At 56.5% G+C, this 9,824-nt stretch overlaps 1 protein-coding gene across 8 annotated transcripts in view; it reads left to right on the top strand.

The window, feature by feature from the left end:
* The first annotated feature begins 6,873 nt into the window (after positions 1-6,873).
* The window catches only part of FAM19A3 (family with sequence similarity 19 member A3, C-C motif chemokine like), an 83,339-nt gene continuing 80,388 nt past the window's right edge, over positions 6,874-9,824 (top strand). For 6 of the 8 annotated variants that reach the window (XM_025215049.1, XM_025215044.1, XM_025215047.1 and 3 more), the window contains exon 1: positions 9,655-9,708. The gene's annotated coding sequence lies outside the window, so the exon portion shown is untranslated. Of the gene's footprint in view, positions 7,002-9,654; positions 9,709-9,824 lie in introns of those variants that run through there. The other 2 variants (XM_025215042.1, XM_025215041.1) reach the window with 2 other exon arrangements.

Here is a 9,824-nt window from a genome sequence, read left to right as displayed (position 1 = left end):
CCGGCGCAGCCCTGCCCCGGGCATCCCCGCCTGCCGGACGGCCCCGTGCCCGGCTGATGCCTTCCTGCCCCGGCCGCAGCCGGACCTCCCAGCGCCTCTGCGGCAAGCGCTGCGCCCCCCACCCCCCTGCCCGACAGCTCGCAATTCAGGAATTATTTTTTTTGGCAGAAATCTACCTCTGCCACTTTCCTCTAGACCAATATGGCCTGGATACCTCAACCCCGCTGACACATGGAGCACAAAGGGGGCAGTGCACCTAGATCGTCCCGCACCGGTGCCCTTGACCCTTCCAGTGATGGAGATCCCCCCCTCACTTCCCTGGCATCTATTGCGCTGCCCCCTGCTCTGGCAGCGAGGGTGTTTTTTCCGGATTTCCAATCCAAACTTACTTCGCGGCAGCTTTGGGCATTGGTCCTCCTCATCCCTCTCTCTGCTGCATGATAGAAAAGGTGCTGCCCGGCATCACCCCGGTCAGGCAGCCTGTGGAAGTGTGGAGGGGCTGGGTCCTGGAGAAGAGAGCGTGCCAGGCTGCAACACGTGGCTGTGGCGTGGCCCCTTCCCCCGTGCAGAGTTCCTGGCAGTGCAGAGGCTGTTTCAGCCTGGGGCAAGGATGCTGCCTGCAACCTCCATCCAAGGACAGGGATATTGCAAGCAGGCATCAGTAACTCCAGCACCCTCTCAGAGGTGGGGCGAGAGCCTTTAGGCTGCTGAGACAGACCTGCAACACCTGGGGCAGGTGCCCTGTGCAGCAGACAAAGCTTTGGCCTCGCAGCATCGCTGGGTGTGATGCACGTGGCCGAGCAAGCCTTGCTGCCCTGGAGAGGGCCGTGGCACACACTGGTGATACCCATATCCAGGTGCCGTTGGCCGGGCGAGGGGAGGAGTCCTGGCGGTACGGGGCCTGTGTGGATGACTGCCTGCGGCTGCTTTGGCTGCAGGCAGCGCCGCACGGATTTAATGGAAGTGAGTTGTGCAGCTGACGGGGCTGGCTCCAGCGCGGTTCATCACGGGTTGTGTTGATTTTGCTCAGAAGTACTATGTCTTCTTGAAAAGCTCAGCGGAGGCGCCGCGCTCCTCCAGGTGGACGCAACCTGGCACCGCTTCATCCTGGCCTCAGCACTCAATGCAGCACTTCCCCTGTGCTAAAACCTTGCAAAGAGCCAATGCAATGGCGTGGAAGTGAGGATAATGGAAGAAGGCCGCTGGGCTGTTTGCTTTACCTTGCAATCAGCGGAAATCTCTGCTTGGCATCTGCTTGGACTCGCGAAGGGCAGGCGAGGGAGTTTGGATTGATTAAAAGATTTATAACCTTTTAGAGCTGCTTGGCACTCAGTCCAGGTAGAGAGAGATGCTGATAAATACAGGGATAGCTGGGAGCACCCAGGACCCGGCAGTGCCAGCCAGAGGCTTTGGCTGCGGAGGCACCAGCCTGGGACGGGGTGGCAGTGGGAAGGACTCCGCTCCTGGCTCCCGGAGGGGTGAGGAAGGTCAGAAGAGACTTCAGCAGGGGAGGATGAGCAAGCAGGTCAGCCCTGGGGGTGCCTCGGTACCCTTCCCCCTTGCCTTTCTCTTGTCACTGGAGCCAGGGCTTGGCTCTGCCCGCCTGCAGTGAGGTCACCCTTTGGATACCATCGCAGCCACTTCCATGGCAACAGGTGCTTGTCGCAGCCCCTGGTTTTACCAAACGAAATCCAATCTGTCCCCTCCAAGGAGCTCCTGCCTGGGCTGTGCCAGGCTATTTATAGCAGGCCTCCGGGGATGCAAGGAGTTAATGCGGGCGGCCTGGGGCTGAGCTGTCTCTCTCCCTGCTCTCAGCTCCAGGGCTCGGGGGGCAGATCTCTGACCTGCTCCTCTGGTCCAGAGAGCCTGGGGAGAGCGGCCTGGGGGGCTCCATCCCACCCCGCCTCAGCAGCACTGCCGTCCCTGGTGCATGGCAGGCAGGCGCCGGGTTTCTATGACAACACGAGGGTTGGCATTCGCCTGCCATCTCCGGGGAGGGAAGTAGTGCCTAGCGTGCAGGGCAGCTGCAGGACACAGGGCAGGGCTGTGGGCTGGTCGCTCTTGCACCTGAGGCCTTGCAAGGCCTCTGAGAGCCTCGCAGCCCCTGTCCTGCAGGCGAGGAAACGGAGGACCCCACCCCTGCCACGTTCCTCCGCAGGTTTCGGAGGCACAGCGCCGTTCCTCTTTGGGCCCAGGAAGCCGGCGCATCCCCGCCGGCTGCAAGACATGCCAGAGCCGCTCTCACCCCGGGATGTACCTAAGAACATAGGAACTGCCGTTCGCCGGATCGGACCCCAGGTCCATGTTGCCCATGCTGTGTCACACGGCGGCAGAGAGCGGAGGCCGGAAGGGAGCAAACTGGGCCTGAGCAGGGCTTTTTCCCCTGCTCCTCTCTCCCTTGGAGCCTCCAGCCTTTCAGGTCCAGGCTGTTCTGATGCAGAGGCCGTGCCCCTCACTCCTGCTCAATGGTGACCGATGCCCCTTTCCTCCACGCATGTGTCCAGTCCCCGGCTACACTGTCAGCTTCCACCACATCTGGTGGCCACGAATTCCAGATGTGAATGGCATGCTGGGTGGAAAAGACCTTCCCCTGGTTCATTTTAAACTGACAACCTACTAGTTTCATTTCATGATACCTACTTCTTGCAATAACCAGCCCCTGTTGACTTTCTCTTTGCCATTTCATATTTTGCAAACCTTCTCCTGTTTCCCCTTTTCCGAACGGAGCAGGCCTGGCCTCTGCAGTCTCTCCTCATGCACAAGTGCCTCCTTAGCACTCATGCTCCTCGCTGCCCTTCTCTGGACCTTCTCTACTTCTCCTCTCTCCTTTCAGAGGTGCAGGGACCAGCACAGGGCGCCGTATTCAAGGTGTGGCTCCACCGTGGATTTACGAAGGGCCACACGATACTCGCCCTTTGTAGTCATCCCTAAGCTTTGGTTTGCCTCTTGATGGCTGCTGAGCATGGAGCTGATGGTCATCGCGAGCTGTCCGCAGCAATGCCCTGTCCTCCTTCCTGGGAGGTATTGCTGTTGTGCGGGTCCCTCCAGAACCTGCCGTGTCTGCTGGAGGGGCCTTGAAAACCCTTGCGGAGTCGTCTGGGCCCTGCCTGCCTGGGGTACTGTTGTTCCCTGCCGCTTTCTCCCTTGCCTGAGCAAGGAAACGGGCCTGGGGTCTCCTCTGTGACAGCCCCAGCTCCGACACTGACTTACTCGGCGACCTTGGGCAAGGCCCCGAGGGGCACATTCTGGGGGGTGGCTTCTACTCTGGGGTTGTTTCTGGGTACCCAAGTGTAGGACCCTGGCCCCTATCTCCAGGGGAGCTGAGTACCTGCCGTTGTCCCGGCATGCCGTAGCTGCCTGGTCCTTCTCACCGGTAATTCCTGGCTACTATTTCATGGCTTTGTCCTCTGTGTCCCCCAGCGCTGTGGCTGTGCTGTGACAAGCACCCGGCATCATCTCAGGCGCTAGCACACCCAGGAGGGCATGCAGCTCCTGCAGCAGTGTGCAGCTCCCTCCCTCCTGCCCCACCGGGTTTGACTTGCACTTGGTGGGGTAAATCTGTCTCTCCGGTGCAAACTCCCTAACCTGGAGGTCTTACACCAACGTCAAATGTGCCCTGTAACAGCTTTCTGCTCGTCCTCAGCCTCCTGCCAGGCTCTAGGCTCACAGACTGTGGCCCCAAACATCCTTCTCCCTGGGAGAGGGGCTTTGCAAGTCCTGCCACGCCTGCTCCGTGCAGCGAGAAGCGGAAGCCGGGTGTCGTTCTGCAGCTAATATTAGTTCCACTGACTGAGTGAAACCCAAGCAAAGAGGATCTGGAAGGGCATCTCCTGAGCGCACGGCCAGCTCCGGAGCTGGCGCCCAGCCTGGCTGTCTGCTGCCATCCAGTGTTGAGTCACTCGGGATCCAGCTCTTGCTCCTCTTGGTTGCGGAGCAGTTGGCCCCACAAAGTGGCAGAACCCACTGGGCACCACCCTGTCTCTGCAGAGGGAGACAAATGTGGTTACAGAGATGGGATTTTAACTCTTTCCACCAAACATGGGCCTGTAGCTGAGGGCCAGCTCGAGCCCACCAGCTTCTTGCAGCAGCACAGCCGGGAAAGGCAGTGGGAAGGCTACAGAGAGAGGAGAAGGCACTAGAGGGAGACACAGCCTGCATCACCGCAAGCCCTGCCGGCTCTGGGCTGCTGGCTGGGGCTGCCAGGACAGCCTGGGAATGGAAACGACCCGGGAGGAAAGTTGGGGGTGTTCAAATCTGCCCTTCTGAGTCTGCTTGCTGCAGCAGCCACTCCTAGGCTGTAACTGCCCTGGCAGCTGGTTGCACTGAGAGATGGGGCAGCATGGGGAAGGGACTCTGCCCAGTGGGGTGCAGCATGCTGGGCAAGCTGCCCCAGAGCAAGCCCCGGCTCGGGGGAAGAGCACAGCAAGCAGGGCTCCATCGCCATTGCTGCCACGGCTCTGGCTCAGGCGTGGGGACGAGAGGGCTGCAGGCAGCACAGAGTCTGCCTACACTGATCCCCCCGGGGTGGCTGGACCTATCGCCCGGAGCAAAGGGAGGCTGTAAGCAAGGCAGAAGCAGACTGGAGATCAGGAGGATGTGACTGGAAGGTATTCTCCATCTGGCTGTCGGGCTTGACGCCCCACACAAATGCACTTGCCACCGGTGTGTGGTGCTGCGAGGGCTCCTGTGTGGTGGTAACGCCTGCCCATCCCGGCTCCATGCTGCTGGCACCCTCTGGCATCCCATGGCAAGAGATATTGCATGCTGGCTGGCCAGAAGTGTCCCCTTCTCACCACTGCAGCAGCTATTAGAGCCACACTCCTCCTGGTGTACAGCATCACAGGACAGCCCAGGGGATATTTGGGGCACTAGCAGGGTGGGCTGAGCTCCTGGGCAGTTGCTTATCAACCCTGCCAAGTGTCCAGAGTCTGTGGAGACAGACAAAAATCCTCCTTTCCTTCAACCTCCCCAGCTTTTTTGCAAGGGAAACACTCCACTCGGCCCCATGCAGCAAAAGAGAGTGTGCCCAGGAGCGGCGCTGGAGGGGAAGCGATGCAAAGGGCCAGGCGGGTGCGGTGCGTGTGTGCACGTGTGGGACAGAAAGCAGGGGCCTCCGAGTCAGGGCCCACCAGTCTAGGGCTATGGACAGCCCTGTTCCAGTAGGACTCTCCCTGCCATTAGCCCGTAGGAGGTGCCACGTTGATTCATCGGTTGCGGTGGGACCGTTCAGTGCCGTCCTCCCGGCCCGCAGCTCCACCGCGTTGCCAAGGCTGAGAGCCGGGGGAGGCTGGCCGGGAGCTTCCCCTGAGCTGCAGTGCTGCTCCGGCCATGGGACAGCTCGCAGAACGAGGCTTCGGTGGCATTTGAACCCATTCGAAAGTAAATTAAACATCTAGATCATAAAAACTCCAAGGCCGGTTTAAAATAGCTTCCTTGCAGCAGGGCATGAGTTGACTACACAGCTTTAGTGCGTAATGAGCAATATATTAATTTATAATTAGTGTAATACAGTAAAGCTCAGCAAATAGCTCTGTGCGCTCCGGATCATTCATCAACAGGAGCAGCAGCTTTTAATGGCTTCCAAGGTTTGCCTGTCCCCTGTAATTGGGAAGTCCGGAATTTATTGTTATTTCTTTTAAGGGGTAATTTGATTGCGACCACACATCTTCATTGCGTGTCTGCTCCCTCTGCGGCACGGAGCAGATGGCTCCAAAATGGAGTGGCTCAGGAGCATGGGTGTGATCCTCTGCAGCTTCTCTCTCACCGTGGTGGGCAAAGCAGGCGACCCCCCCGGGCTCCCAGCGACTTCTCGCGGCCGTCCTGGGAAGCCTGGCTGGGCTTGCCCTGGACGGGCTCCACTGGACTGTTTCCTCCTGCAGGACTGGGGCACTCTCTTAAGGGCTGGGGGTCTCACGCCCCATGCCCTGCCAGCTGAGCAGGGCAAGGCAAAGCGGGGCACACTGATGGAGCAGCCTGTATTGAGGATTTGTAGACTCCCACAGCCCTCCATCCCTAGGCACTCACCTCGCCAGGATGTTTGTGGCAGAGGGATGAGGCAGGGGCTCCTGGCTCCTACCTACTGCTCTGATACGTAGTCCCTGCTTTCTCTTGCAGCCCTGGCTGTCCCCAGGCTCCCCACTGGGGCCCAGCAAAGCAAAGGTGAGAATTTTTTTGCTGGAGTTGCCTGATGTAGACAAAGCCTGCGGAGCAGAGCAAACAAAGCCTGTAGCAGGCGAAGTCACCTGCCCAGACAGACGTGCCGGTGGCAGCAGGGCTTAGACAGGGAGAGCGGGTATATAGTGGGTGGTGTCACTCAGTGAGATGTCTCGTATACTGAGCACCGGGTCAAGAAGTCCGTCAAGCAGCAAACCAGTGATGAAACTGGAACCTACGAACCGTCGTTGGAGGTTGTGCGATGAAGGAAACTGCAACGGTTTGGACACATCACAAGAAGGCCATCACCATAATGCAGGGTGCTGGAGGGAGAGAAGAAGAGCTGGGCAACCAGTGTCCAGGACCGGACAGGGCTTCATCTGATAGCCAAACCCATCCAAGCACAGGGTGGAGGGGAGGAGGGTTGCTACAGCATCTAAGGTGCCCCAATGCTCACAGCAGCCCCAGGACTGACCTGACTTGATCCACTCAATGATCCACTGAAAAATTTAGTCTTTCCAAGGCACATAACACCAGGGGCCAGGTTTTTGCCAGCTTCTCTGGTAGGCTAATCTACACACCTTTATCTGCTTTGAAATCTAATGTCTGTGGACAATTGGATCTCGCATGCATCATTTAAAACATGGCCCTGTTCCCAGCAGGCTTCCTGCGTCTGCATGTCTGTCGCGGTCTGCCCCCGTAACCTTTGAATTTGGACCCGGAGACACGGGCAGGCGAGCAGGCGTATGGATTGCAGCGGGCTTGCTCCTGTGCTCCAAGGTACAGTTGGCTACTGCAAAGCCTGGACGTTGGATGTCAGTTGTCTGAAGGTAAAGGAAGCACCCATGGTAGGAATATTCCCGCACCTACCTCTATACCCCTGTGGCTAAGAGGTAACTGTATCTGTGGTGAGATGAAGACTAGAAAGCTTTTCTTTTTCTCAGGACTTGGACAAAGCAAGGGAATCCTGCAAGGTCCAGGAAAGAAAAAAAGAGTGTGTGTGTGTTGGGGGGGAAGGATCTATTGATAAAAAGCCTAACAGTTCAGATAGGGACCAATGACCTTACTCAGCTTCACTGGAATTTGAATGAAATCTGTTTACTTTAAGTCTTAATTCTCTTTTTCCCTGCATTGAAGCTCTGTGATCTGGAAAGGAGCATGTTTGTATTTCCATACCATTGCATCAATAAGAGCCTAATTTTGTCGGCTTCCTTATTGAATAATCTGGTGTAATTTAATTAGAATTTGGCTGATGTGAAAGGTAGTTTTGATTGCATTTGCTCCTGATTATTTGTATTAAACTTTGTGATCTGGAAAGTAATACGTTTGTATTTACTTATTATCATACCAATAGGGACCTGATTTTGCCGGCTTTTCTGCCAAATTATTTGATTAATATAAACAGCAGATTTCATTTGGCTTTTGATTGATTTTTTTTCTTGCTATTATTATTAAAACTCTGTGGTCTGGAGAGCAAAGTGTTTGGATTTCTCTAATATTTTATTAACAGAGCTCAGGTTAATCTAGGAGGACTTTTTCATTTGCTCTGAGTAACCAGGCCTAATTGAACCGGTATTTAACATATTAAAATGCAATTCAGACTGGGTTCTTGTTTCATCTCAAATGCCGGTGGAGCTGAAGGGAGTCAGTGTTATTGGCAGGCCGATGCGAGGCCGTCCAGTCCATGGGGGTCTTTGCATCGACTTTGTTTCATATGGGACCGAACCCTTTGGTTTTAGGCTGAAACGGGCTCCTGCGCAGAGGTATCACTTGAGCCCTCAAAGTAAGGAGCCTCGCACTGCGTCTTTCTCGCTCCAGCTGTCATGAGATCGTGGCAATGCCATGACGGCTCCTGCCAGGAGGCTTCTGCCTGGGCAAGGCCTGGCATTCCCTGGCCGTTCTTTCCCCGGCGCAGGCTTCACAGGTCTGAAATTGAGACCAGAGAAGCAAAGCGACGTGGAAGTGGTAAGAACCAGGGCCACCATGTGCTGAGGGAAGGCTGCACGCACCCTGCATCTGCTCAAGGCACCATAGCAAGGTCTCCAGGCAGCCGTGGCGTGCAATGAGCAGAGGCATAGGAAGATCAGACCAGGGGATAAGTCTCCTTGGAGGTTTGTGCCATAGAGGGAGGGGAAACTGCAGACAGAGGAAGACGGGGTGGATCAAGGGCAGGCTGAGAAGGGGAAAAATGCCTCTCTCGTGGCCAGGGGATGGTGAGCTGCCAGGCATGATCCAAACTGCTGAAGCATGTGTGGCCCCTTATAGTCACTGCCAGGGGCCGGGAGCGGGCAATGCACCAGCTGTGCCTGGTTCTGAAAATGGGCACCTCTGAGAAAACCTGAGTGAGATTTACAGACTGGTCTCACATGGGTCAGTAGGGACTTCAGCCTCTGGGAGGGCCATTTCAGCAGGGAGACTTTAATGGAGGGAGGAAAAAGACCTTGGCTGGAGGAAAAGCAACGTGGGCCTAGTCCCAGGCCTTGGGCTCCCCGCACTGGGCTTTTCTGGAGAGTTGCATGTGAAGCTGGGAGGGTGGAAATCCTGCCTCCGTGACAAGGACTGATGGCGTTGCCCCTCAGAGAGGAGCATGGCCCCGCACGACGACCTGGAAGCTGCGCGTCCCAGCGAGGACTGACTATAAAAGGGCAGGACGCTGGTTTTGCACGAGGACCCCCAAGGGGAGCGGCGACGGTGCACTCCCACAGGGGCTCGCACCCCACAACCCTTGCGGGCCCTTCTGCCTTCAGCCTTTGCTTCCTTCAAGTTGCAGCAAGCAAGGTTTAAGTTAGATATTAAGGTAAAGGTGGCCAAAATTTGGACTGGGCTTCCAAGGGAGGTGGTGCCCTCCCCTACCTTTGGGGTCTTTAAGAGAAGGGTGGATAGGCATCTAGCTGGGGGCATCTGACCCAGCGCTCTTTCCTGCCTAGGCAGGGGTCGGACTCGAGGATCTCTTGAGGTCCCTCCTCGCCCTAGCATCTATGAATCATTTATGACTCTATGAAAAACTCTGGTGAAGCTCTGCAACAGGTTACCCAGAGATGCTGTGCCATCGCCATCCCTGGAGGTTTTGAAGGCTCAGCTCCACAAAGCCCTGGCTGGGATGATGCAGCTTGGAGCAGGGGGTCGGACAAAGTCCCTTACTTGTCTCCGATTCTACTTGGGGCAGGGGCTTGGGCTAGCTGTGATCTCTAGGACAGAAGAACATCAGTTAAGTCTGACGCTACCAGGTTGATCTTAACTCCCTTTCAGCCATTTGGGACCTGATTTACCCGCACCCAGCTTCTGCTCCGTGACAGGCTTCAACCAGCGTCTGATCACTTATGTTTCGCGTTGGTCTGAGACAAAAAGACTTTTTACCGAAAACAAAATGACACCTTTTATTAGACGGACTGGGAAATGGCAAGAACACTGTCCTTCTCTGCAAGCGTTCGGGATCAAAGTCCCTTCTGGGAAAAGAAGGTAAAAAGTCCCTGTAGGCAGGAAATCAACTTCATTTTTGCACAGAGGGAGCTGGAGAGGAGTGTGTCGGTGCGGAGTCGGATTCCTCCCCTGGAGGTAACACCCCCCCAAAAAACCCCCACAACTTCCTCGCTCTGCAGTGAAGTTTAAAGCCCCGCACGGGCTCCGGCGCGGCACGCCTGTCCCTGCCCCGCGGGGAGGGGACACCGGGG

This window comes from Alligator sinensis, unplaced genomic scaffold (genome assembly GCF_000455745.1).
Source record: "Alligator sinensis unplaced genomic scaffold, ASM45574v1 scaffold1218_1, whole genome shotgun sequence".
NCBI lineage: Eukaryota > Metazoa > Chordata > Crocodylia > Alligatoridae > Alligator > Alligator sinensis.
This window is presented reverse-complemented; position numbering and strand designations above follow the sequence as displayed.